At 57.2% G+C, this 24,171-nt stretch overlaps 1 long non-coding RNA gene across 2 annotated transcripts in view; it reads right to left on the bottom strand.

Annotated features, from left to right (window-relative positions):
* Positions 1 to 38: 38 nt before the first annotated feature.
* The window catches only part of LOC139826133 (uncharacterized), a 60,310-nt gene continuing 36,177 nt past the window's right edge, over positions 39 to 24,171 (bottom strand). Inside the window, exons 2-3 of one of the 2 annotated variants that reach the window (XR_011736169.1) lie at positions 17,448 to 20,648; positions 39 to 5,196 (exon numbers count right to left, since the gene is read on the bottom strand). This is a non-coding gene — a long non-coding RNA (uncharacterized lncRNA). Of the gene's footprint in view, positions 5,197 to 17,077; positions 20,649 to 24,171 lie in introns of those variants that run through there. The other variant, XR_011736168.1, reaches the window with a different exon arrangement.

The raw sequence follows: 24,171 nt of genomic DNA, 5'->3' as shown, positions 1-24,171 counted from the left end.
GGCAGGGAAGTTTTCCCTTGGAGCAAACAAACCCCAGGTGTTCTTCAATGTTTATTGAGAAAGCAGAGTCAGGATGTACCAGTAGTCCGATCAGTGACCTTCTAAGACAAAGTGGGGTCCTGGGATGTCACAATGGGCCCCAGTGACAAAGAGGGTCCCCATGGTGCCACAATGGGCCCTGGGGACAAAGGGAGTCACCAGGATGTCACAATGGGCCCTGGGGACAAGGGGGGTCCCACCCTGTAACAATGGGCCCTGGGGACAAAGTGGGGCCCTGGGACGTCACAATGGGTCCTGGGGACAAACGGGGTGCCCAGGATGTCATAATGGGCCCAGGGGACACAGAGGAGTCCCCAGGATGTCACAATGGGCCCTGGGGGAAAGGGGGGACCCCAGGATGTCACAATGGGCTCTGGGGACTATGGAGGGTCCTGGGACGTCACAATGGGTCCTGGGGATAAAGGGGGTCCCCAGGATGTCACAATGGGCACCTGAGACAAAGGGGGGGTCCCCATTGTGTCACAATGCGTCCCCAGTGACAAGGGGGTTCCCCATGGTGTCACAATGGGCCCTGGGGAAAAAGGGGGGTCCTGGGATGTCACAATGGACCCTGGGGACAAAGGGGACTCTCCAGGATGTCACAATGGGCCCTGAGGACAAGGGGGGGTCCTGGGATGTCACAATGGGCCCTGGGGACATAGGGGTACCCAGGATGTCACAATGGGCACTGGGGACAAAGGGGGTTCCCCATGGTGTCACAATGGGCCCTGGGGACAAAGGGGACTCCCCAGGATGTCACAATAGGCCCTGGGGACAAATGTGGGTCCCCTGAATGTCACAATGCACCCTGAGGACAATGGGGGTTCCTGGGACGTCACAATGGGCCCTGGGGACACAGGGGTCCCCAGGATGTGATAATGGGTTCTGGGGACAAAGGGGGCTCCCCAGGATGTCACAATGGGCTCTGGGGACACAGGGGTCCCAAGGATGTGATAATGGGCTCTGGGGATAAGTGGGGTCCCCAGGATGTCACAATGGGCACTGGGGAGAAAGGGGTGGTCCCCATGGTGTCACAATGGGCCCTAGTGACAAGGAGGGTCCCCACGGTTCCACAATGGGCCCTGGGGACAAGGGGGTCCACCAGATGTCACAATGGGTCCTGGGGAAAACAGGGGGTCCCCACGGTGTCACAATGGGCCCTGGGGACAAAGGGAGGTCCTAGGACGTCACAGTGGGCCCTGGGGACAAAGTGGGGTCCCCTGAATGTCACAATGGGACCTGCAGACAAAGGGGGGTCCTGGGATGTAACAATGGGCCCCAGTGACAAAGGGGGTCCCCAGGATGTCACAACAGGCCCTGGGGACAAAGAGGGCTCTCCTGAATGTCAAAATGGGCCCTGGGGACAAGGGGGGACCTGAGGATGCAACAACGGGCCCTGGGGACAAAGAGGGGTCCCCTGAATGTCACAAAGGGCCCTGGGGACAAGGGGGTGTCCTGGGATGTCACAATGGACCCTGGGGACAAATAGCAGTTCCCTGAATATCACAATGGGCCCTGGAGACAAGGGGTGTCCTGGGATGTCACAATGGGCCCCAGTGACAAAGGGCGTCCCTATGGTGCCAAAATGGGCCCTGGGGACAAAGGGGGTCCCCAGGAAGTCACAATCGGCCCTGGGGAAAAAGGGGGGTCCTGGGATGTCACAATGGGACCTGGGACAACGGGGGGTCCCCAGGATGTCACAATGAGCCCTGGGGACAAGCAGGGTACCCACGGTGTCACAATGGGCCCTGGGGACAAAGGGGGGTCCCGAGGATGTCACAATGGGCCCTGGGGACAATTGGGGGATCCTGGGATGTCACAATGGGCCCTGGGGACAAAGAGGAGTCCCCTAAATGTCACAATGGGCCCTGGAGACAGAGGGGCTCCCCATGGTGCCACAATGGGCCCTGAGGAAAAAGCAGGGTCGCCAGGATGTCACAATGGGCTCTTGGAAAAATGGAGGGTCCTGGGACGTCACAATGGGTCCTGGGGACAAAGGAGGTCCCCAGGATGTCACAATGACCCCTTGGGACAACGGGGCCATTGTGGACATCACAATGGGTCCTGGGAACAAAGTGGGGTTCCCAGGATGGCACAATGGGCCCTGGAGACAAAGGGGTTCCCCACCCTATCACAATGGGCCTTGGGGACAAAGGGGGGTCCCCAGGATGTCACAATAAGCCCTGGAAACAATTGGGGGGTCCTGAGATGTCACAATGGGCCCTGGGGACAAAGGGGGTCCCCAGAATTTCACAATGGACCCTGGGGACAAAGGGAGTCCCCACACTGTCACAATAGGCCCTGGGGACAAAGGGGGTGCCCAGGATGTCACAATGGGTCCTGGGGACAAAGGGGGTCCTGTGATGTCACAATGGGCCCTTGGGACAAAGGCTGTCCCCTGAATGTCACAATGGGCCCTGGGGACAAAGGGGGTCCCCAGGATGTCACAATGGGTCTGGGAACAATGGGGGGTCCGGGGACGTCACAATGGGCCCTGGGGACAAGGAGGGGTCCTGGGACGTCACAATGGGCCCTGGTGACAAAGGGGGTCCCCCGGAAGTCACAATGGGCCCTGGGGACAAAGTGAGGTCCTGGGAAGTCACAATGGGCCCCAGTGACAAAGGGGGTCCCAATGGTGCCACAATGGGTCCTGGGGAAAAAGGGCGTCCCCAGGATGTCACAATGGGCTCTGGGGACAAGGGGGGGTCCTGGGACATCACAGTGGGCCCTGGGGAACAAGGGGGTCCCCAGGATGTCACAATGGGCTCTGGGGACAAGGGGGGGTCCTGGGACATCACAGTGGGCCCTGGGGAACAAGGGGGTCCCCAGGATGTCACAATGGGCTCTGGTGACAAGGGGGGTCCCCACGGTGTCACAATGGGCCTTGGGTACAAAGTGGGGTCCTGGGATGTCACATAGGACCACAGGGACAAAAGGGGTCCCCATGGTGTCACAATGGGCCCTGGGGACAAAGGAGGTCCCCACGGTGCCACAACGGGCCAGAGGGACAAGGCGGTCCCCATGATGTCACAATGGGCCCTGGGGACAATGGGAGGTCCTGGGATGTCACAATGAGCCCTGGGGACAAACGGGGGTCCCTATGGTGTCACAATGGGTCCCCAGTGACAAGTGGGGTCCTGATATGTCACAATGGGTCCTTGGGACAATGGGGGGTCCTGGGATGTCACAATGAGCCCTGGGGACAAACGGGGGTCCCCATGGTGTCACAATGGGTCACCAGTGACAAGGGGGGGTCCCCAGGATGTCACAATGGGCCCTGGGGACAATGGGGGTCCCCATGGTGTATACAATGGGTCCCCAGTGACAAGGGGGGTCCCCAGGATGTCACAATGGGTTCTGGGGACAATGAGGGGTCCGGGGATGTCACAATGGGCCCTGGGGACAAAGAGGGGTCCTGGGACGTCACAATGGGCCCTGGTGACAAAGGGGGGTCCTGGGATGTCACAATGGGCCCTGGGGACAAAGGGGTCCCCAGGATGTCACAATGGGCACTGGGGAGAAAGGGGTGGTCCCCATGGTGTCACAATGGGTCCCCAGTGACAAGGGGAGTCCCCAGGATGTCACAATGGGCCCTGGGGATAAAAGGGGTACCCAGGATGCCACAATGGGCCCTGGGGACAACTGGGCGGTCCCCAGGATGTCACAATGGGCCCTGGAAACAATTGGGGTGTCCTGAGATGTCACAATGGACCCTGGGGACAAACGGGGATCCTGGGACATCACAATGGCCCCTGAGGACAAAGGGAGTCCCCACCCTGTCACAATGGGCCCTGGGGATGACGGGGGGTCCTGGGACGTCACAATGGGCCCTGGGGACAATGGGGGGTCTTGGGATGTCACAATGAGCCCTGGGCACAACTGGGAGGTCCCTAAATGTCACAATGGGCCCTGGGGACAAAGGGGGTCCCCACGGTGTCACAATGGGCCCAGGGGACAGAGGGGAGTCCCCAGGATGTCACAACGGGCTCTGGGGACCAGGGGCGTCCCGAGGATGTCACAATGGGCCCTGGGGACAAAGTGGGGTCCTGGGAGGTCACAATGTGCCCTGGGCACAAAGCGGGTTTCCAGGATGTCACAATGGGCTCTGGGGACAACAGGGGTCCCAACGGTGTCACAATGGGCCCTTGGGACAAAGGCTGTCCCCTGAATGTCACAATGGGCCCTGGGGACAATGGGGGTCCCCAGGATGTCACAATGGACCCTGGGGACAATGGGGGGTCCGGGGACGTCACAATGGGCCCTGGGGCAAAGGGGGTCCCCAGGATGTCACAATGGGCCTTCAGTATAAAGTGGGGTCCTGGGATGTCACAATGGGCCCTGGGGACAAAGGGGGTTCCTGGGACGTCACAATGGGCCCTGGGGATGACGGGGGGTCCTGGGACGTCACAATGGGCCCTGGGGACAATGGGACGTCCTGATATGTTACAATGAACCCTGGGCACAATTGGGGGGTCCTTAGATGCCACAATGGGCCCTGTGGACAAAGGGGGTCCCCACGGTGTCACAATGGGCTCTGGGGACAAAGGGGAGTCCCCAGTATGTCACAATGGGCCCTGGAGACAATGGGGGGTCCTGGGATGTCACAATGGGCCCTGGGGACAACGGGGGTCCCGACGGTGTCACAATGGGCCCTAGGGACCAAGGCTGTCCCCTGAATGTCACAATGGGCCCTGTGGACAATGGGGGTCCCCAGGATGTCACAATGGGCTCTGGGGACAATGGGGGATCCGGGGACGTCACAATGGGCCCTTGGGACAAAGGGGGTCCTGGGACTTCACTATGGGCCCTGGGGACAAGGGGGTCCCCAGGATGTCACAATGGGCCCTTAGGACAAGGGGGGTCCCCAAGGTGTCACAATGGGCCCTGGGGACAATGGGGAGTCCTGGGACATCACAACAGGCCTGGGGACAAGGGGGATCTCCACCCTGTCACAATGGGCCCTGGGGACAAAGGGGGGTCCTGGGATGTCACAATGGGCCCTGGGGACAAAGGGGGTCCCCATGGTGCCACAATGGGCCCTGGGGACAAAAGGGGTGCCCAGGATGTCACAATGGGCCCTGAGGACAAGGGTGGGTCCTGCGATGTCACAATGGGTCCTCAGTGAGAAGGGGGTCCCCCATGGTGTCACAATGGGCCCTGGGGAGAAGGGGTTAGGTGTTTGTGTTAGGGGGTTGGAGGATTAGGTGGTGCAGGATTTGGGGGTGCAAGGATTTTGCGGGGCCTGATTTGTGGCTGCAGAGTCTGGGGTTGCAGGTTCCAGGGGTGCAGGATTTGGGGGTTCAGGGTTTAGGGCAGTAGGATATTTGGGTGCAGGAGTTTGGGTTGCCGGGTTTGGGGGCCAGGATTTGGGGTTGCAGGATTTAGGGGTGCAGTGGTTTGGAGTGAAGTGTTTTGGGGTGCAGGGTTTGGGGAAGGAGGATATGGGGGTGCAGGGTATAGGAGAGCAGGATCTTGGGGTGCAGGGGTTTGGGGTGGAGGGCTTGGTAGGGCAGGATTTGGGGGTGGAAATTTTATTGGGTAGGGCTGGGGGTGCAGGATTTGGGGGTGAAGGGGTTGTGGGGTGCAGGGTTGTGGGGTGCAGGGTTTGGGAGATCGGGACGTGGGGCTGGAGGATTTGGGGGTGCAGGGTTTGGAGCAGCAGGATCTGAGGGTGCAGAGTTGGGGGGTGCAAGATTGGGGGTAGCAGGGTTTTGGGGAGCAGGGTTTAGGGGTCAGGCTTTAGGGGGACAGGGTTTGGGGGGCAGGGCTGGGAGGGATGATTTTGGGGTGCAGGGTTTAGGTCAGCAGGATCTTGGGGTGAAGGGGTTTGGTGTGAAGGGTTGGGTAGGACAAGATTTGGGGTGCAGGTTTTTAGGGTGCAACTTGTGGGGGTCAGGATTTGGGGTACAGGGTTTGGGGGTGCAGGGTTTAGTGGTGCAGGGTTTGGGGGTGCAGGTCTTGGGGAGGCAGAATTAGGGTGCAAGACTTGAGGGTGCAGGGTTTGGGGGTTTGGGACATGGGGCTGGAGGATTTGGGGGTGCAGGATTTGGGGTGCAATGTGTTGGGGTGCAAGATCTGGGGGTGTACGAGCTTTGTGTGTGGGATTTGAAGGACAATGATTTGGGGGTGCAGGGATTGGGGGTGTAGGGTTTTGGGGTTGCTGCGTTTGGAGATTCGGGATGTGGAGGTCAAGGATTTAGGGGTACAAGGGCTGGTTGCAGGATTTGGGGTACAGGGTTTGGTTGCAGGATTTGGGGTGCAGGGTTTTAAGTGCAGGGCTAAAGGGGGCAGGATTTGGAGGTGCAAGATTTGGTGGTCTGGGGTACTGGGGGGCAGGGTTTTGGGGTGCGGGATTTGGGGGTGCAGGTTCCATGTCTTTAGGAACTGGGCGGGGAGGGTTTCTTGGTGTGGACCTTTGAGTGCAAGTTTGAGGGGTCTTGATTTTGGGGTGCATGGTTTGGGGGGGCAGGATTCCGGGTGTAAGGTTTTGAGGTGCAGGACTTGGGGGCGCAGGTTTCACGCGTTAAGGAACTGGGGCTGCAGAGGTTGGGGGTGCAGCGTTGTGGGCTGCAGGGTTGAAGGGTGCAGGATTTAGGGGTACAGGTTTTGGGGGTGCAGGAGCTGGGGGTGCAGGCTGTAGGGATCAGAATATGGGGGTGCAGGGTTCTGGGGTGCAGGATCTGGGTGAGCAGGCTGTTGGGGTACAGAACCTTGTAGTTCAGCATTTAGAGGCAGGATTTGGGGTGCAGGGATTTGGGGGTGCAGGGCTTTGGGGTGCAAATTATGGGGTAGAAGGTTTTGGGGTGCAGGGTTTTGGGGGTGCAGGGTTTAGCGCCAGAATTGGGGGTGCAGGGTTTGGGATTGCAGGGTGTTGGGGGAAGGATCTGGGGGTACAAGATTGGGGGTAGCAGGGTTTTGGGGAGCAGGGTTTCGGAGTCAGGCTTTAGGGGGACAGGGTTTGGGGGGCAGGGCTGGGAGGGATGATTTGGGGGTGCAGGGTTTAGGGCAGCAGGATCTTGGGGTGAAGGGGTTTGGGGTGAAGGGTGGGTAGGACAGGATTTGGGGTGCACGATTTTAGGGTGCAACTTGTGGGGGCAGGGTTTGGGGTCCAGGAGGTTGGGGGTGCAGGGTTTGGGGGTGTAGGATTTAGTGAAGCAGGGACTGGGGGTGAAGGTCTTGTGGAGGCAGAATTGGGGGTGCAGGTCTTGGGGAGGCAGAATTGGGGGTGCAGATTTTGGCTGTTCAGGACCTGGGGGTGCAGGATTTGGGGATGTAGGTTTTGGGGGGTAGATTTTGGGGTGCTGGGTTCGGGACATGGGTCTGGAGGATTTGGGGGTGCATGGTTAAGGGGTTTAGGATTTTGGGGTGCACAGTTTAGGGTGCACGTTCTGGGCATGTATGATTTGAGAGTGCAGGGCTTTGGGGTACAGGATTTGGGGTGCAGGCTTTTGAGGTCAGGATCTGGGGGTGCAGGGTGTTGGGGAGAAGGATTTGGGGGTGCAGCATTTTGAAGTGCAGGGTTTGGAGGAGGGAGGTTTTGGGGGTGAAAGATTTGGTGGTTCAGGTTTTGGGGGTGTAGTGTTAAGAGGGTGGAGGATTAGGGGTGCAGGATTTGGGGGTTCAGGATTTGGGGCTGCAGAGTATGGGAGGGAAGGATCTGGGACTTCACGATTTGGGGGTGCAGGGTTTAGAAGTCAGGTCTAAGAGTGCAGCGTTTGGGGTGCAGAGTGTGGGGTGCACAGGACTGGGGCACAGGATTTGGGGGTGTGGGGTGTCAGGGTTCAGGATTTGGAGGTGTGGAGTTTTGGGGTGCAGGGGATGGGGGTGAAGGATCTGAGGCTGCAGGGCGGTGGGGGAAGGATTTGGGGGTGAGAGATTTGGGGTGCAGGATTTGGGGCTGCAGAGTTTTGGGAGGCAAGGATCTGGGGCTGCAGGATTTGGGGGTTCAGTGTTTGGGGCAGCACAATCTTGGGGTGCAGGGGTTTGCAGTGAAAGGTTTGGCAGGCAGGATTTGGGGTGCAGGATTCTGGGGTGCTGGGTTTGGGGTACAGGATTTGGTGTTGCAGGGATGGGGTTGAAGGGCTTGGGTTTCCAGGCCTTTGAGGTGCAGGATTTGGAGGTGCAAGGTTTGGGAGGGAATTCTTTGGGGTGCAGGGTTTGCGGTTCCAGGAGGTGGGGGAAGGACCTTGGGGTGTAGGGTTTGGGGGGGCAGGGTTTTGGGGGAAGGATTTGGGGGTGCAGGGTTTTGAAGTGCAGCGTTTCCGGGGGGCATGATTTTGGGGGTGCACATGTGGGGGTCCAGGTTCGGGGCGTTCAGAGTTTGTGAACAGAGGATTTTGGGGTGCTGGGTTTGGGGCTGCCTAATTTGGGGGTGCAGTGTTTGGGTGTTCAGGACCGGGGGTGCTGCGTTTGGGAATGCAGGCTTTGGGGGTGCAGGGCTCAGGATTTGGGAGGGCAGCATTAGGGGGTGTAAGATTTCAGGATTTAGGGGTGCAAAGTTTGGTAGGGATGAATTTAGGGGTGCAGGATTTGGGGGGCAGGGTTTGGTGCTGCAGGATTTAGGGGTGCAGGGTTTGAGGGTGCAAGGTTTGGGTGTTCAAGATTTAGGGGAGCAGGGTTTGGGGCTGCAGGGGTTTTGGGTGAGGGATTTAGGGTTCAGGCTTAGGGGTGCAGGGTTTGGGGGTGCAGGGTGTTGGGGAAGGATTTGGGGGTACAGGGTTTGGAGGTGCAGTGTTTCAGGGATCGGGGTTTGGGGGGAGAATTTGGGGTGCAGGGTTTGGGATGGCAGGATTAGGGGGAGCAAGACTGTGGGGTGCAGGGGTTTGGGGTGAAGGGTTTGGTAGGGCACGATTTGGGGTGCAGGCTTTAGGAAGGAAGGAAGGAAAGAAGGATCTGGAGGTGCAGGATTTGGGGGTGCAGGGTTTAGGGGTGCAGGATTTAAGGGTGCGGGGGTTTGGGTGAAGGGCTTGGTAGGGCAGGAATTTGGGGTGCAGGGTTTGGGGGTGCAGGGTGTTTGGGGAACGATCTGGGGGTACAGGGTTTGGGGTGCTGGGTTTGGGGGTTAAAGGATTTGCGGGGGCAGGGTTCAGGTGTTCAGGACCTGGGCGTGCAGGCTTTGCGGGTTCAAGGTTCCAGGTGCATTGTTTGGGGGGAGAGGATTTGGGGGTGCAGAGTTTTGGGGTGCAGGGCTTGTGAGAGAGGAATCGGGGGTGCAGGATTTGGGGGTTCAGGGTTTAGGGTAGCAGGATCTTGGGGTGCAGGATATGGGGGTGCAGTGTTTGTGGGAAAAGGGTTTGGGGTTCAGGATCTGGAGGTGCATGATTTGGGGGCTCAGGGTTTGGGGATGAAGGGTCTTGGGGTGCTGGGCTTTGGGGTGCAGTGTTGGGGGCCAGGTTTTGGGGTGCAGGGTTTAGGAGGGCAGGATTTGCGTGTTCAGGAACTGGGGGTGCAGGATTTTGCGTTGAAGGGCTCTGGGGTGCCGGGGTTGGCCTGCAGGGATTGGGGTGCAGTATTTTGGGGTGCAGGGGTTTGGGGTTCAGGACCTGTGGCTGCAGGGTCTTAGGGAACAGGATTTCAGGGGTGCAGGGGCTTTGGGAGAGGGATTTGGGCTTCAGGGTCTGAGGGGTGCAGGGTTTGGTGGGGAAGGGTTTGGGGGTGCCTGGTTTAGGGTTGCAGGATTTGGGGGTCAAGGGTTTGGAGGTGCCAGGGTTTTGGGGGGCAGGATATAGGGGTGCAGGATTTGAGGGTGCAGGGTTGTGGAGTGCAGAGATTTGCAGGTGCAAGATCTGGGATTGTAGGGTTTTGGGGTGCAGGTTTTGGGGAGGAAGGATTTGGGGTGCAGGGTTTAAAGGTTCACGATCTGGAGGTGCAGCGCTTTGGGGTGCAGGGTTATGGGCCTACGGGTTTTGGGAGGGAAGGATCTGGGGGTCAGGGTGCAGGGATCACAGCATGGGGGTGCAGGATTCTGGGGTGCAGGATCTGGGGAGCAGGATCTGGGGGAGCAGGGTTTGGGGTGCAGAACCTTGTTGTTTAGGGTTTAGAGGCAGAATTTGGGGGTGCAGGGCTTTGGGGTGAGGAGTTGGGGGTGCAGGGTTCAGGTGTTCAGGACTTGGGGGTTGGAAGATTTGGGGGTGCAGGGTTGGGTAAGGAAGGATCTGAGGGCGCAGGGTTTGAAGTTTCAGGACCTGGGGTGCAGGATTTGGGGGTACAGGATTAATGGGTGCAGGGTGTTTGGGGAAAGGATTTGGGGGTGCAGGGTTTTGAAGTGCAGGGTTTAAAGGGGCAGGATATGGGGTGAACGATTTGGGGGTGCACATTTTTGGGGTGTGCAAGATTTGAGAGTGCAGGGATTTGGGGTGAGCGATATCAGGGTGCCAGGTCTGGGGGGGAAGGATCTGCGGGTGCAGGGTTTGTCAGTGCATTGATTGGGGGTCAGAATTTGAGGGCGCAGGGTTTGTGGGGCAGGATTTTGGGTGCAGGGTTTGGGGAGCAGGATCTGGGGGTGATGGAATTGGTTGAAAAGGTTTCGCAGGCCGGCTTTGGGGGAGCAGAGTTCAGGGGTGCAAGGTTTGGGGGACAGGTTTGGACATAAAAGATTCGGGGGCGAATGGTTTGGGGGAACGATTTTGGGGTGAAGGATTTGGGGGTGAAGGATTTGGGGGTGCAGGATTTGGGGGTGCAGGATTTGGGGATTCATGGCTTGGGAAGAAGGATTTAGGGGTGCAGGGTTTCAAGATGCAGGATTTGTGGTGCAGTATTTGGGGTTGCAGGTTTGGGGGTGCAAGTTGTGGGGCGGCAGGATATCGGGTACAGGGTTCTGGGCTGCAGGGTTTGGGGGTGCAGGATTTCAACGTTCAGGGTTCTGGGGTGCAGTATCTGGGGGTCCAGGGTTTGGCAGTGCATTGGCTTTGGGGGTTGAAGGATTTGGGGGTGCAGGGTTTAGGGATGCAGGATTTGGGGGTGCAGGATTCGGGGGTGCAGAGTTAGGGGGCAGGATTTTAAGTGCAGGGCTTCAGGGCACAGAACTTGGTGGTGCAGGATCTGGGGTGCAGGTTTTCGGTGGGGAATTTGGGGGTGCAGGGTGTTGAGGAAGGATCTGGGGGTGCAATATTTGGGCTTTAAGGGTTACGGGGGGCAGGATCTGGCAGTGCAGAGTTTGGGGACAGGACCTGGGGGTGCAGCGATTGGGGTTACAGGGTTTGGGGGTGCAGGGTTGAGGGAATTGTTTGAGGTGCAGGGTTATGAGAGTGCAGGATTTCTGGGTGCAGAGTTTGGGGTGCTGGGTATGGGGCAGCAGCATCTGGGGGTGCAGGTTTTGGGGGTGCATTCCTTTGGGGGGAGGATCTGGGGGTGCAGGGTTTAAGGGTTCAGGATTTGGAGGTGTAGGGTTTTGGGGTACAGGGTTCTGGGTTGAGGTTTTGGGGTGAAAGATTTGGGGGTGCAGTGTTAAGGGGTGGAGGCTTAGAGGTGCAAGATTTGGGGGTGCAGGGTGTTCGTGTGTCTGATTTGGGGGTGCAGGGTCTGGGGGTGCAAGATCCTGGAATTCAGGATCTGAGGGTTCAGGATTTGGGGGTGCAGGGTATGGGAGGGAAGGATCTGGGGCTTCAGGATTTGGGGGTGCACTGTTTGGGGGTGCAGGGTTTAGAAGTCAGGTCTCAGAGTGCAGCGTTTGGGGTGCAGGGGCTTGGGGGGAAATTTAAGGTTGCAGAGTGTGGGGTGCACAGGACTGGGGCTCAGGATTTGGGGGTGCGGGGTTTCAGGGTTCAGGATTTGGAGGTGTGGAGTTTTGGGGTGTAGGGGTTGGGAGTGCAGGGTGGTGAGGGTGAGAGATTTGGGGTGCAGGATTTGGGGGTGCAGAGTTTTGGGAGGCAAGGATCCGGGTCTGCAGGATTTGGGGGTTCAGTGTTTAGGGCAGCACAATCTTGGGGTGCAGGGGTTTGCAGTGAAAGGTTTGGTAGGCAGGATTTGGGGTGCAGGATTCTGGGGTGCTGGGTTTTGGGGTACAGGATTTGGTGTTGCAGGGATGGGGTTGAAGGGCTTGGGTTGCCAGGCCTTTGAGGTGCAGGATTTGGAGGTGCAGGGTTTGGGAGGGAATTCTTTGGGGTGCAGGGTTTGGGGGCAGGGTTTAGGGGTGTAGGGTATAGGACGGAAAGATTTGGGAATGCAGGGTTTGGGGTGCAGGTTTCGGGGTTCAGGAAGGTAGGGAGGGCAGGATTAGGAGGTGCAAGGTTTCAGTTGTAGGGTTTAGGGGTGCAGAGTTTGGTAGGGCCGAATTTGGGGGTGCAGGATTTGGGGTGCAGGGTTTGGGAAGTCAGGATCGGGGGTGGAGGATTTGGGGGTGCAGGACTGAGGGGCAGGGTTTTGGTGCAGGGCTTGGGGTCAGGATCTGGGGTGCAGGTTTGGGAAGAGTATTTTGGGGTGCAGGATTTTGGGTGCCGTGTCTGCGGGGCAGGTTTGGGGTGATCACTGCTGATCCGCACACACTCGCTCTCTCTGGTATTCACCTCCACTCCTGCTCCTCCACCTCCCCACTGTTCTCTCCATCTCCTCTCTTCTCGTTGCCTACAGCCCCAAACCCTGCCCCCAAACCCTGCACCCCAAAGAATTCCCTCCCAAACCTTGCACCTCCAAATCCTGCACCTCAAAGGCCTGGAAACCCAAGCCCTTCAACCCCATCCCTGCAACACCAAATCCTGTACCCCAAACCCAGCACCCCAGAATCCTGCACCCCAAATCCTGCCTGCCAAACCTTTCACTGCAAACCCCTGCACCCCAAGATTGTGCTGCCCCAAACACTGAACCCCCAAATCCTGCAGCCCCAGATCCTTGCCTCCCAAAACTCTGCACCCCCAAATCCTGCACCCCAAATCTCTCACCCCCAAATCCTTCCCCCACCACCCTACACCCTCAGATCCTTCACCCCCATCCCCTGCACCCCAAAACTCCACACCTCCAAATCCTGAACCCTGAAACCCTGCACCCCCAAATCCTGTGCCCCAGTCCTGTGCACCCCACACTCTGCACCCCAAACGCTGCACTCTTAGACCTGACTTCTAAACCCTGCACCCCCAAACAGTGCACCCCCAAATCCTGAAGCCCCAGGTCCTGAACACCCAAAATCTGCACCCCCAATTCTGCCTCCACAAGACCTTCACCCCCAGTCCCTGCTCCACAAATCTTACACCCCCAAACCCTGCACCCCCAACCTCCTGTACCCCAAATCCTGCCCCCACAAGTTGCACCCTAAAATCCTGCACCCCAAATCCTGTCCTACCCAACCCTTCAGCCCAAACCCCTTCACCCCAAGATCCTGCTGCCCTAAACCCTGCACCCCCAAATCATCCCTCCCAGCCCTGCCCCCCAAACCCTGTCCCCTAAAGCCTGACCCCGAAACCCTGCTCCCCAAAACCCTGCTACCCCAAACCTTGTACCCCTAGATCCTTCCCCCACACCCTGCAATCCCAAACCCTGCACCCCCAATTCTGTCTCCCCAAACCCTTCACCCTCAAACCCCACACCACGGAACCTTGCACCCTGAAACCCCGTGCTCCACAAGTTGCACCCTAAAAGCCCGAAGCCCCAAAACCTGTACCCCCAGATCCTTCCCTCCCAAACCCGGCACCCTGAAATCCCTCACCCCAAAGCCCTGCACCCCCAAATCCTGCCCTACCGAACCTTGCACTACAAACCCCTACACCCCAAAATCCTGCACGCTTAAACCCTGCAGCCCCACATCCCACCTAACCCTGCCCCCCAAATCCTTCCCCCTGACCCTGCACCCTGAAACCCTTCACCCCCAGATCATACACCCCCAAACCCTGCCCCTCGAAAGCATTCACCCCCTAACACTGCACCCCCAAATCCTGGAACCCCAAACCTTGATTTCCCAAACCCTGCACCCCAAAACCCTGCACTTCCAAACCTTGCACCCCCTGATCCTGCACCCCAAAACCCAGCACCCCAGACCCCTGCACACCTAAATTCTGCACCCCCAGGTCCTAAACATGTGAACCCTGCACCCACAAACCCTGCGCCCCGAATTCCTCCATCCCCACGTCATGAACCCCCAAACTCTGCTCCCCAAAATCCTGCACCCCCAAACCCTGCCCTTCTAGATCCTGCTCCCCAATACCCTGCACCCTCAGGTTCTGAACCCGCAAATCCTGCTCCCCCAACCCCTGCCCTACCAAACCCTTCAGCCCAAACCCTGCCCCCCCAGATCCTTCTCTCCCAAATCCTGCACCCCCCATTGTGCTGTCCAAACTGTGCCCCCCGAGGTCCTGACCCTTCCAAACCTGCACCCCCAAATTCTGCCTCCCCAAGCCTGCACCCCCAAACCCTGTACTCCAAAATCCTGCACTCCCAAGCCCGGATCCCCCGAAATCCTGCCCACCCAGACCCTGCACCCCGAAATTCTGCCCCACACAAACTTACCCCCCCAGCCCTGATTGCCCTAATCCTGCACCCCAGATCCCTGCCCCCAAACCCTTCACCCCAAACCTGGCATCCCAAACCCTGCACCCCAAATATCTCACCCCCAGATCCTTCCCCACTGCCTTTCACCCCCAGACCCTGACCCCCAAACCCCGCACCCCCAAATCCTTCACCCCAAAACCAATGCAACCCACACTGCGCAACGTTAAATTTCCCCCCAAACCCCTGCACCCCAAACCCCTGATCTCCCAAACTCTGCACCCCAGAACCCCGCAGCCCCACATTCTGCCAACAAACCCCTGCCCCCCAGGCTCTGCAGCCCTAAATCGTGCACCTCCTCATCCAGCCCCCCAAACAATGCACCCCCAGATCCTTCCTCAACACCCTGCACCCCCAAGTCCTGTACCCCAAAACCCTGCACCAAAAATTCTGCCCCCCAACTCTGCACTCCCAAATCCTGCACCCCCACATCCTGCACCCTGAAACCCTGTGTCCCCCAGTCCTCCACCCCCAAAACCAATGCACCACCAAACCCTGCACCCCAAATCCCTGCAACCCCAAATCCCAACTAACCCTGCACCCCAAAATCCTCCACTCCAAAGCCCTGCACCTCCAGATCCTTTCCTCAAACCCTGAACACCTGAACCCTGCACCTCAAAACCCTGCACCCCAAATCCTGACCCCCAGATAATGTCCCCAAAACCCCTACATCTCCGATTCTTCCCCCTAAGCTCTGCACCCTTAAAACGTGCACCCCTAAATTCTGCACCCCCAAATCCTTCCTCCCAAGCCATGAACCCCCCAAACCTGTGATACCAAACCCTGCAAACCTGAACCCTGCTCCCCCAAACCCTGCACATCCCATAATCCTGTACCCCCAGATACTGCTCCCCAAAACCCTGCACCCCCAAACTGTATACCCGAAATGCTGCCATCCCCAAACTCGCACCCCAAACCCTGCACCCTAAAATCAAGTCCTCCCCCAACTTGCACTCAAAACGCTGCCCCCTAAGCTTTGCACCCCCAAATGCTGACCCCCAAACCCCGTGCCCCCAAATCCCACCACCCTAAATCCTTCCCCCTAATCAATGCACTTCCAAACCTTGCACCCCCAAATCCTCAACCCCATGTCCTGAACCCCAAAACCCTGCACCCCCAATTCTGCCTCCCCAAACCCGGTACCCACGGGTTCTGCACCCCAAACTCTGCACCCACAGGTTCTGAACCCCAAACTCCTGCTCCCCCAAGCCCTGCCCCCCAAACTCTGCACCCTCAATTCCCGCACTACCAAACCCTGCACCCCCAGATCCCTCACCCAGACCTGCACCCCAAATCTGGCCTCACCCAGCCCTGTGCCCCAAAACCCAAGATCCTGCTCGCCTACATCTTGAACACCCAAACCTTGCACCATCAGATTTTGCATCCTCAAATCCTGCACCCCAAAAGTATTCATGCCCAAATCCTGCACCCCCAGATCCTGCACCCCAAAACCTTCACCACAAACCCTGCACCCTCCACCACCTCAGCACTGCACGCCCAAACCCTGCACCCCCAAATCCTGACCCCAAATCCTGCTCCTTCAAACCCTTTGCCCCCAAATTTAACCCCCCTAGACCTGCACCCCCAAGCCTTTCTCCCTAAAACCCTACACCCCCAAATTCTGCACCCTAAACCCTGCACCCCCAGATCCTTCCTGCAAGACTCTGCACCCCAAAATCGAGCACCCCAGATCCCGCACTTCACTGCATCCCTGAACCCCGAACCCTAAATCCTGCACCCAGATCCTGCAGCCCAAAGCGAGCACCCTAAAATCAAGTCCCCCCAAAACCTGCACTGAAAATGCTGAACCCCAAATCCTGCCCCCCAGATCCTGCACCCTCAGATCCTCCTGCCAAAACCCCTGCACCCCAAACCCTGAACTCCCAAACTCTGCACCCAGAGCCCTGCACCCTCAAATCCTGCACCCCCAGTTCCTGAACACATGAACCCTGCACCCCCAAACCTCACCCGAAAGTCCTGCACCCCCAAATCCTGCTCTACCAAACCCTTCAGTGCAGACCCCTGCACCCCAAGATTGTGCTGCCCTAAACACTGAACCCCCAAATCCTGCAGCCCCAGATCCTTGCCTCCCAAAACTCTGCACCCCCAAATCCTGCACCCCAAATCTCTCACCCCCAAATCCTTCCCCCACCACCCTGCAGCCTCAAATCCTTCACCCCATCCCCTGCACCCCAAAACTCCACACCTCCAAATCCTGAACCCTGAAACCCCGCACCCCCAAATCCTGTGCCCCAGTCCTGTGCACCCCACACTCTGCAACCTTAAATTTCCCCCCAAATCCCTGCACCCCAAACTCTGCACTCTTAGACCTGACTTCTAAACCCTGCACCCCCAAACAGTGCACCCCCAAATCCTGAAGCCCCAGATCCTTCCCTCCCATACCCTGCACCCCCAAATCCTGAACCCCACAAATCCTGCACCCCTAATCCTCCACGCCCTTAACACTGCACTCCCAAAACCAGCACCACCAAATCCTTCACCCCCAAAACCTCCCTCCTCCAAACCCTGCACTTCAAAATGCTGCACCCCCAAATCCTTCTCCCCAACGTCCTCTTGTGACTGGCCCAGATGCTCCGTGCATCCTTGGCATAGAGCACCATCATCATCCAACCACCATCATCATCCAACCACCACCATCATCATCCAACCACCACCATCATCATCCAACCACCATCATCATCATCCAACCAACCAATCCTGAACCCAACCAATGACCCCATCACCCAATCAGTGACTCCACAACCCAACCAATGACCCCATCATTCAACCAATGACCCCATCACCCAATCAGTGACCCCATGACCCAACCAATGACCCCATCATTCAACCAATGACCCCATTATTCAACTAATGACCCCATCACCCAACCAGTGACTCCATGACCCAACCAATGACCCCAGGGACCACAGTGCTACCATCTGCCATGGGCTGATCCAGACCACGCTGGAGCAAGGTGAAGCTCCAGAACACTTGCAATACATTGATGACATCATCGTATGGGGCGACACAGCGAAAGAAGTCTTCAAAAAAGGTGAGAGAATAATTCAGATTCTTTTGGATGCTGGTTTTGCCATAAAACGAAGCAAGGTCAAGGGACCTGCACGGGAGATCCAGTTTTTAGGAATAAAATGGCAAGATGGCCGTCGTCAGATCCCAATGGATGTGATCAACAAAATTGCAGCAATGTCTCCACCTACTAATAAAAAGGAGACACAGACTTTCTTGGGCGTTGTAGGTTTTTGGAGAATGCACATTCCTGACTACAGCCACATTGTGAGCCTCTCTATCGAGTGACTCGTAAAAAGAACCAATTTGACTGGGGCCCTGAACGCCAAGCCTTTGAACAAATGAAGCGTGAGATAACTCATGCGGTGGCCCTTGGACCAGTCCGAACTGGACTAGATGTTAAAAATGTGCTCTACACCGCAGCCGGAGATAATGGACTTACCTGGAGCCTCTGGCACAAAGCACCAGGAGAAACCCGAGGTCGACCCTTAGGTTTTTGGAGTCGAGGATACAAAGGATCTGAGGCCAACTGTACTCCAACTGAAAAGGAGATACTGGCAGCATATGAAGGAGTTGGAGCTGCTTCAGAAGTGATGGGCACTGAAGCACAGCTCCTCCTGCACCTCGACTGCCGGTGCTGAGCTGGGTGTTCAAAGGGACGGTTCCCTCTCCACATCATGGCACCGAAGTTACATGGAGTAAATGGATTGCACTGATCAAGCAATGAGCTCGGATTGGAAGTCCCAACCGTCCAGGGATCTTAGAAGTGATTACAGACTGGCCAGAAAGCAAAGACTTTGGGATGTCTGCAGATGAGGAGGAAGTAAAACGTGCTGAAGAAGCACCACCATATAATCCGCTTTCAGAGACTGATAAGCAGTGTGCACTGTTCACAGGTGGATCCTGTCGTCTGTAGGAAAACATCGAAGGTGAAAGCTGCTGTGTGGAGTCCCACACGACAAGTTACAGAAGCCACTGAAGGACAAGGTGAATCCAGTCAGTTTGCAGCAGTGAAAGCCATCCAGCTGGCTTTGGACATTGCTGAACGAGAGAAGTGGCCAATGCTTTGTCTCTATACTGACTCATGGATGGGAGCAAATGCCTTGTGGGGGTGGCTACGGCAATGGAAGAAAAGCAACTGGCAGCGCAGAGGTGAAACCATTGGGAACCACGCTGTGGGAAGACATTGCTGCTCGGCTGGAGAGCCTGCCTGGGGAAGTTGGTCATGTAGATGCTCATGTGCCTAAAAGTCAAGCCACCGAGGAACATCGAAACAACCAACAAGCAGATCAAGCTGCTAAGATTAAAGTAGCTGAGGTGGACTTGGGCTGGCAACATAAAGGTGAACTTTTCCTAGCTCGGTGGGCCCATGGTGCTTCAGGGCATCAAGGTAGAGATGCAACATACAAATGGGCTCGTGATCGAGGGGTGGATTTAACTATGGACACTGTTTCACACGTTATTCATGAATGTGAAACTTGCGCCGAAATCAAACAAGCAAAACAGTTAAAACCTGTATGGTATGGGGGGCGATGGTTAAAGTATAAGTATGGAGAAGCTTGGCAGATTGATTATATTACACTTCCACAAACACGCCAAGGTAAGCGTTATGTACTTACAATGGTGGAAGCAACCACTGGATGGTTGGAAACATCTGCCGCACCTCCTGCTACAGCCCGAAATACCATCTTGGGCCTTGAGAAGCAAGTCCTTTGGCGGCACAGTACGCCAGAAAGAATTGAATCAGACAATGGTACTCATTTCAAAAACAGTATTATAGACAATTGGGCCAAAGAACATGGTATTGAGTGGGTGTATCATATTCCATATCATGCACCAGCCTCTGGGAAAACTGAAAGGTGCAATGGTTTGTTAAAAACTACACTAAAGGCACTTGGTGGTGGAACCTTTAAAAACTGGGATTCACATTTAGCAAAAGCCACTTGGTTGGGCAACACCAGGGGATCAACCAATCGAGCCGGGCCTGCCCAATCAGAAATTCTATGGACTGTAGAAGGAGATAAAGTCCCTGTAGTACACATGAAAAATATGTTAGGAAAGGCAGTCTGGGTTCCTCCTGCCTCAGGCACAGGCAAACCTATTCGTGGGATTGTTTTCGCCCAGGGACCTGGCAGCACCTGGTGGGTGATGCTTAAGGATGGAGAAGTTCGGTGTGCACCTCACGGGGATTTGATTTCAGGTGAAAATGTGCAATGCTGAACTGTACGATGTGAATTGCCGCACTAACAATGTTTAATAAGTGTCTTTCAGATCAAGACAATGGTGATGAAACCAGCGCTGGCTTCTTCGAGTGGCGCCCGACACCTTCTTGGAAGTTGGTGTCCTTAACCCACCAACAGGGGTCATGAGATGCACTTGGACCATTTTCCCTGCCCTGGGAGACTGTGGTGACAAAATGAACTTAATGAACTTTTCAAAGGATGGTCCACTGATTAATTACTCCTGTGTATATATGTACATATGTATATATATATATATATATATATAGTAGTAGTGATTAATTAGATTGTATTGATAGATTGTATTGATAAGGTTTAAGTATTCAGTGAATGTCATATTATAAGGGGTGGAATGTCCTGGTTTTGGTAAAAACAAGTTTCTCTTTTAGTGAATTTGCCTGTCAGCTCAAGCTTCATATCAGCTGCATTTTCCTGGAGAACCGGACACATGTTTTGGTTAAACCCAGCAAGGGAATGAAAACTTATTGATAAGCACGGATGCACATCTCGCGAGAGGGGCAACGAGAAACCGGTGACCAACTGTGTATAACATTCCGTTCACGTGAATACTTCATATAAAAGCGGGAGATCACGAGGATCTCGGCCCTTTTCTCCTCATGGCCGACATTAGGAGAGGACCTTGCTGGTCGTCCCTGTGAACTGAGGCCAGTGAGAGACTGAATCCAGCTCCGGTTGGCTACAGAGTCCAATCCAGGACTTTGGGTGCTGGCTCTGCAGTTGCTCAGACTTACAAGATGGGTTTTGTATATTTGTATTATTTTCTCTGTTCTTATCAGTAGCATCAGCAAAACATCTTGAACTTTTCCAGCTCTCTCCCCTCTGTGCTTCTTCCCCTCCTGATCGCCTGTGCTGAGTGGAAAGGGGGAGAGGGAGGGGAAAAAGGGGGAATTGGGGGGGGAGAGGACGTTGACAACACATCTGCCAGGGTTTGATTGTCACCCCGCAATCTTAACCCTCGACAGGGACAAAGAGGGCCCTGGAATGTCACAATGGGCCCTGGGGACAAAGGGTGGTCGCCAGGATATCACAATGGGCTCTGGTGACAATGGGGTCCCCAGGATGTCACAATGGGCCCTGGGGACAAAGAGGGGTCCCCTGAATGTCACAATGGGCCCTGGGGACAATGGGGGGTCCTGGGATGTCTCAATGGGCCCTGCGGACAAGGGTGGTACCCACGGTGTCACAATGGGCCCTGGGCACAAGGGGGGGTCCCCATAGTGTCACAATGGGCCCTGTGGACAATGGGGGGTCCTGGGACGTCACAATGGGCCCTGGGGACAAGGGGGGGTCCCCAGGATGTCACAATGGGCCCTGGGGACAAAGAGGGGTCCCCTGAATGTCACAATGGGCCCCGGGGACAAGGGGGTGCAGTGGATGTCACAATGGGCCCTGGGGACAATGCGGGGTGTCCAGGATGTCAGAATGAGTCCTGAGGACAAGGGGGGGTCCCCAGGGTGTCACAATGGGTCCCCAGTGACAAGGAGGGCTCCCCATGGTGTCACAATAGGCCCTGGGGACAAAGTGGGGTCCAAGAATGTCACAATGGGCCCTGGGGACAAAAGGGGTTGCCATGGTGCCACAATGGGCCCTGGGGACAAAGGGGGGTCCTGGGATGTCACAATGGGCCCTGGGGACAAAGGGGGTGTCCCCATGGTGCCACAACAGGCCCTGGGAGCAAGGGGGTGGCCAGGATGTCACAATGGGTCCTGGGGAAAATGGGGGGTGCCCAGGATGTCACAATGGACCCTGAGGACAAGCGGGGGTCTCCATGGTGTCACAATGGGCCCCAGTGACAAAGGGGGTCCCCTGAATGTCACAATAGGTCCTGGGGACAATGGGGGGTCCTGGGACGTCACAATGGGCCCTGGGGACAAGGAGGGATCCCCAGGATGTCACAATGGGCCCTGGGGACAATGGGGGTTCCTGGGACGTCACAGTGGGCCCTGGGGACAAGGGGGGGTCCCCAGGATGTCACAATGGGCCCTGGGGACAAAGAGGGGTTCCCTGAATGTCACAATGAGCTCTGGGGACAAGGGGGTGCACAGGATGTCACAATGGGCCCTGGGGACAATGGGGGGTCCTGGGATGTAACAATGGGCCCTGGGGACAAGGAGGGATCCCCAGGATGTCACAATGGGCCCTGGGGACAATGGGGGGTCCTGGGACGTCACAATGGGCCCGGGGGACAAGGAGGGATTCCCAAAATGTCACAATGGGCCCTGGGGACAAAGTAAGGTCCTGGGATGTCACAATGGGCCCTGGGGACAAGGGGGGGTCCCCAGGATGTCACAATGGGCCTTGGGAACAAGGGGGTCCCCCAGATATCACAATGGGCCCTGGGGACAATGTAAGGTCCTGGGCTGTCACAATGGACCCTGAGGACAAGGGGGGTCCCCAGGATGTCACAATGAAGTCTTGGGACAAAGGGGTCCCCAGGATGTCACAATGGGCCCTGGGGACCAGGGGGGGTCCTGGGATGTCACAATGGGCCCCAGTGACAAAGGGGGTCCCTATGGTGCCAAAATGGGCCCTGGGGACAAAGGGGGTGCCCAGGATGTCACAATGGGCCCTGGGAACAATGGGGGGTCCTGGGACGTCACAATGGGCCCTGGGGACAAGGAGGGCACCCCAGGATGTCACACAGGGCCCTGGGGACAATGGCGGGTCCTGGGACGTCACAGTGGGCCCTGGGAACAAGGGGGGGTCCCCACGATGTCACAATGGGCCCTGGGGACAAAGAGGGGTCCCCTGAATGTCACAATGGGCCCTGGGGACAAGGGGGTGCCGAGGATGTCACAATGGGCCCTGGGGAAAATGGGGGTCCTGGGACGTCACAATGGGCCCTGGGGACAAGGAGGGATTCCCAGGATGTCACAATGGGCCCTGGGGACAAGGGGCTGTTCCCAGGATGTCACAATGGGCCCTGCGGACAAGGGTGGTACCCACGGTGTCACAATGGTCACTGGGCACAAGGGGGGGTCCCTATAGTGTCAAAATGGGTCCTGGGGACAAGTGGGGTCCCCTGAAAGTCACAATGGGCCCTGGGGACAATGTGGGGTCCTGGGATGTCACAATGGGCCCCAGTGACAAACGGGGGCCCCTGAATTTCACAATGGGCCCTGGGGACAATGGGGGGTCCTGGGACGTCACAATGGGCCCTGGGGACAAGGAGGGATCCCCAGGATGTCACAATGGGCCCTGGGGACAATGGCGGGTCCTGGGACGTCACAATGGGACCTGGGGACAAGGGGGGGTCCCCAGGATGTCACAATGGGCCCTGAGGACAAAGAGGGGTCCCCTGAATGTCACAATGGGCCCTGGGGACAAAGGGGGGTCCGCAGGATGTCACAATGGGCACTGGGGACAAAGGGGGGCGTCCCCATGGTATCACAATGGGCCCAAGTGACAAGGAGGGTCCCCACGGTGCCACGATGGGTCCTGGGGACAAGGGCGTCCCCCAGATGTCACAATGGGCCCTGGGGACAATGGGGTTGCCCAGGATGTCACAATGGGCCCTGGGGACAAGGGGGGGTCCTGGGACGTCACAATGGGCCCTGGGGACAATGCGGGGTGTCCAGGGTGTGAGAATGAGTCCTGAAGGCCAAGGGGGGGTCCCCATGGTGTCACAATGGGTCCCCAGTGACAAGGAGGGGTCCCCATGGTGTCACAATAGGCCCTGGGGACAAAGTGGGTTCCAAGAATGTCACAATGGGCCCTGGGGACAAAAGGGGTTGCCATGGTGCCACAATGGGCCCTGGGGTCAAAGGGGGTCCCCATGGTGCTACAATGGGCCCTGGGGACAAAGGGGGGTCCTGGGATGTCACAATGGGCCCTGGGGACAAAGGGGGTGTCCCCATGGTGCCACAACGGGCCCTGGGAGCAAGGGGGTGGCCAGGATGTCACAATGGGTCCTGGGGAAAATGGGGGGTGCCCAGGATGTCACAATGGACCCTGAGGACAAGCGGGGGTCTCCATGGTGTCACAATGGGCCCCAGTGACAAAGGGGATCCCCTGAATGTCACAATAGGTCCTGGGGATAATGGGGGGTCCTGGGACGTCACAATGGGCCCTGGGGACAAGGAGGGATCCCCAGCATGTCACAATGGGCCCTGGGGACAAAGAGGGGTCCCCTGAATGTCACAATGGGCCCTGGGGACAAGGGGGTGCCGAGGATGTCACAATGGGCCCTGGGGACAATGGTGGGTCCCCTGAATGTCACAATGGGCCCTGGGGACAAAGGGGGGTCCGCAGAATGTCACAATGGGCACTGGGGACAAAGGGGGGGTCCCCATGGTGTCACAATGGGCCCAAGTGACAAGGAGGGTCCCCACGGTGCCAGGATGGGTCCTGGGGACAAGTGCGTCCCCCAGAT

This window comes from Patagioenas fasciata, chromosome 35 (genome assembly GCF_037038585.1).
Source record: "Patagioenas fasciata isolate bPatFas1 chromosome 35, bPatFas1.hap1, whole genome shotgun sequence".
NCBI classification, from domain to species: Eukaryota; Metazoa; Chordata; class Aves; order Columbiformes; family Columbidae; genus Patagioenas; species Patagioenas fasciata.
Note: the sequence above shows the minus strand (reverse complement) of the source record. Positions and strands in the feature narration are given on the sequence as shown.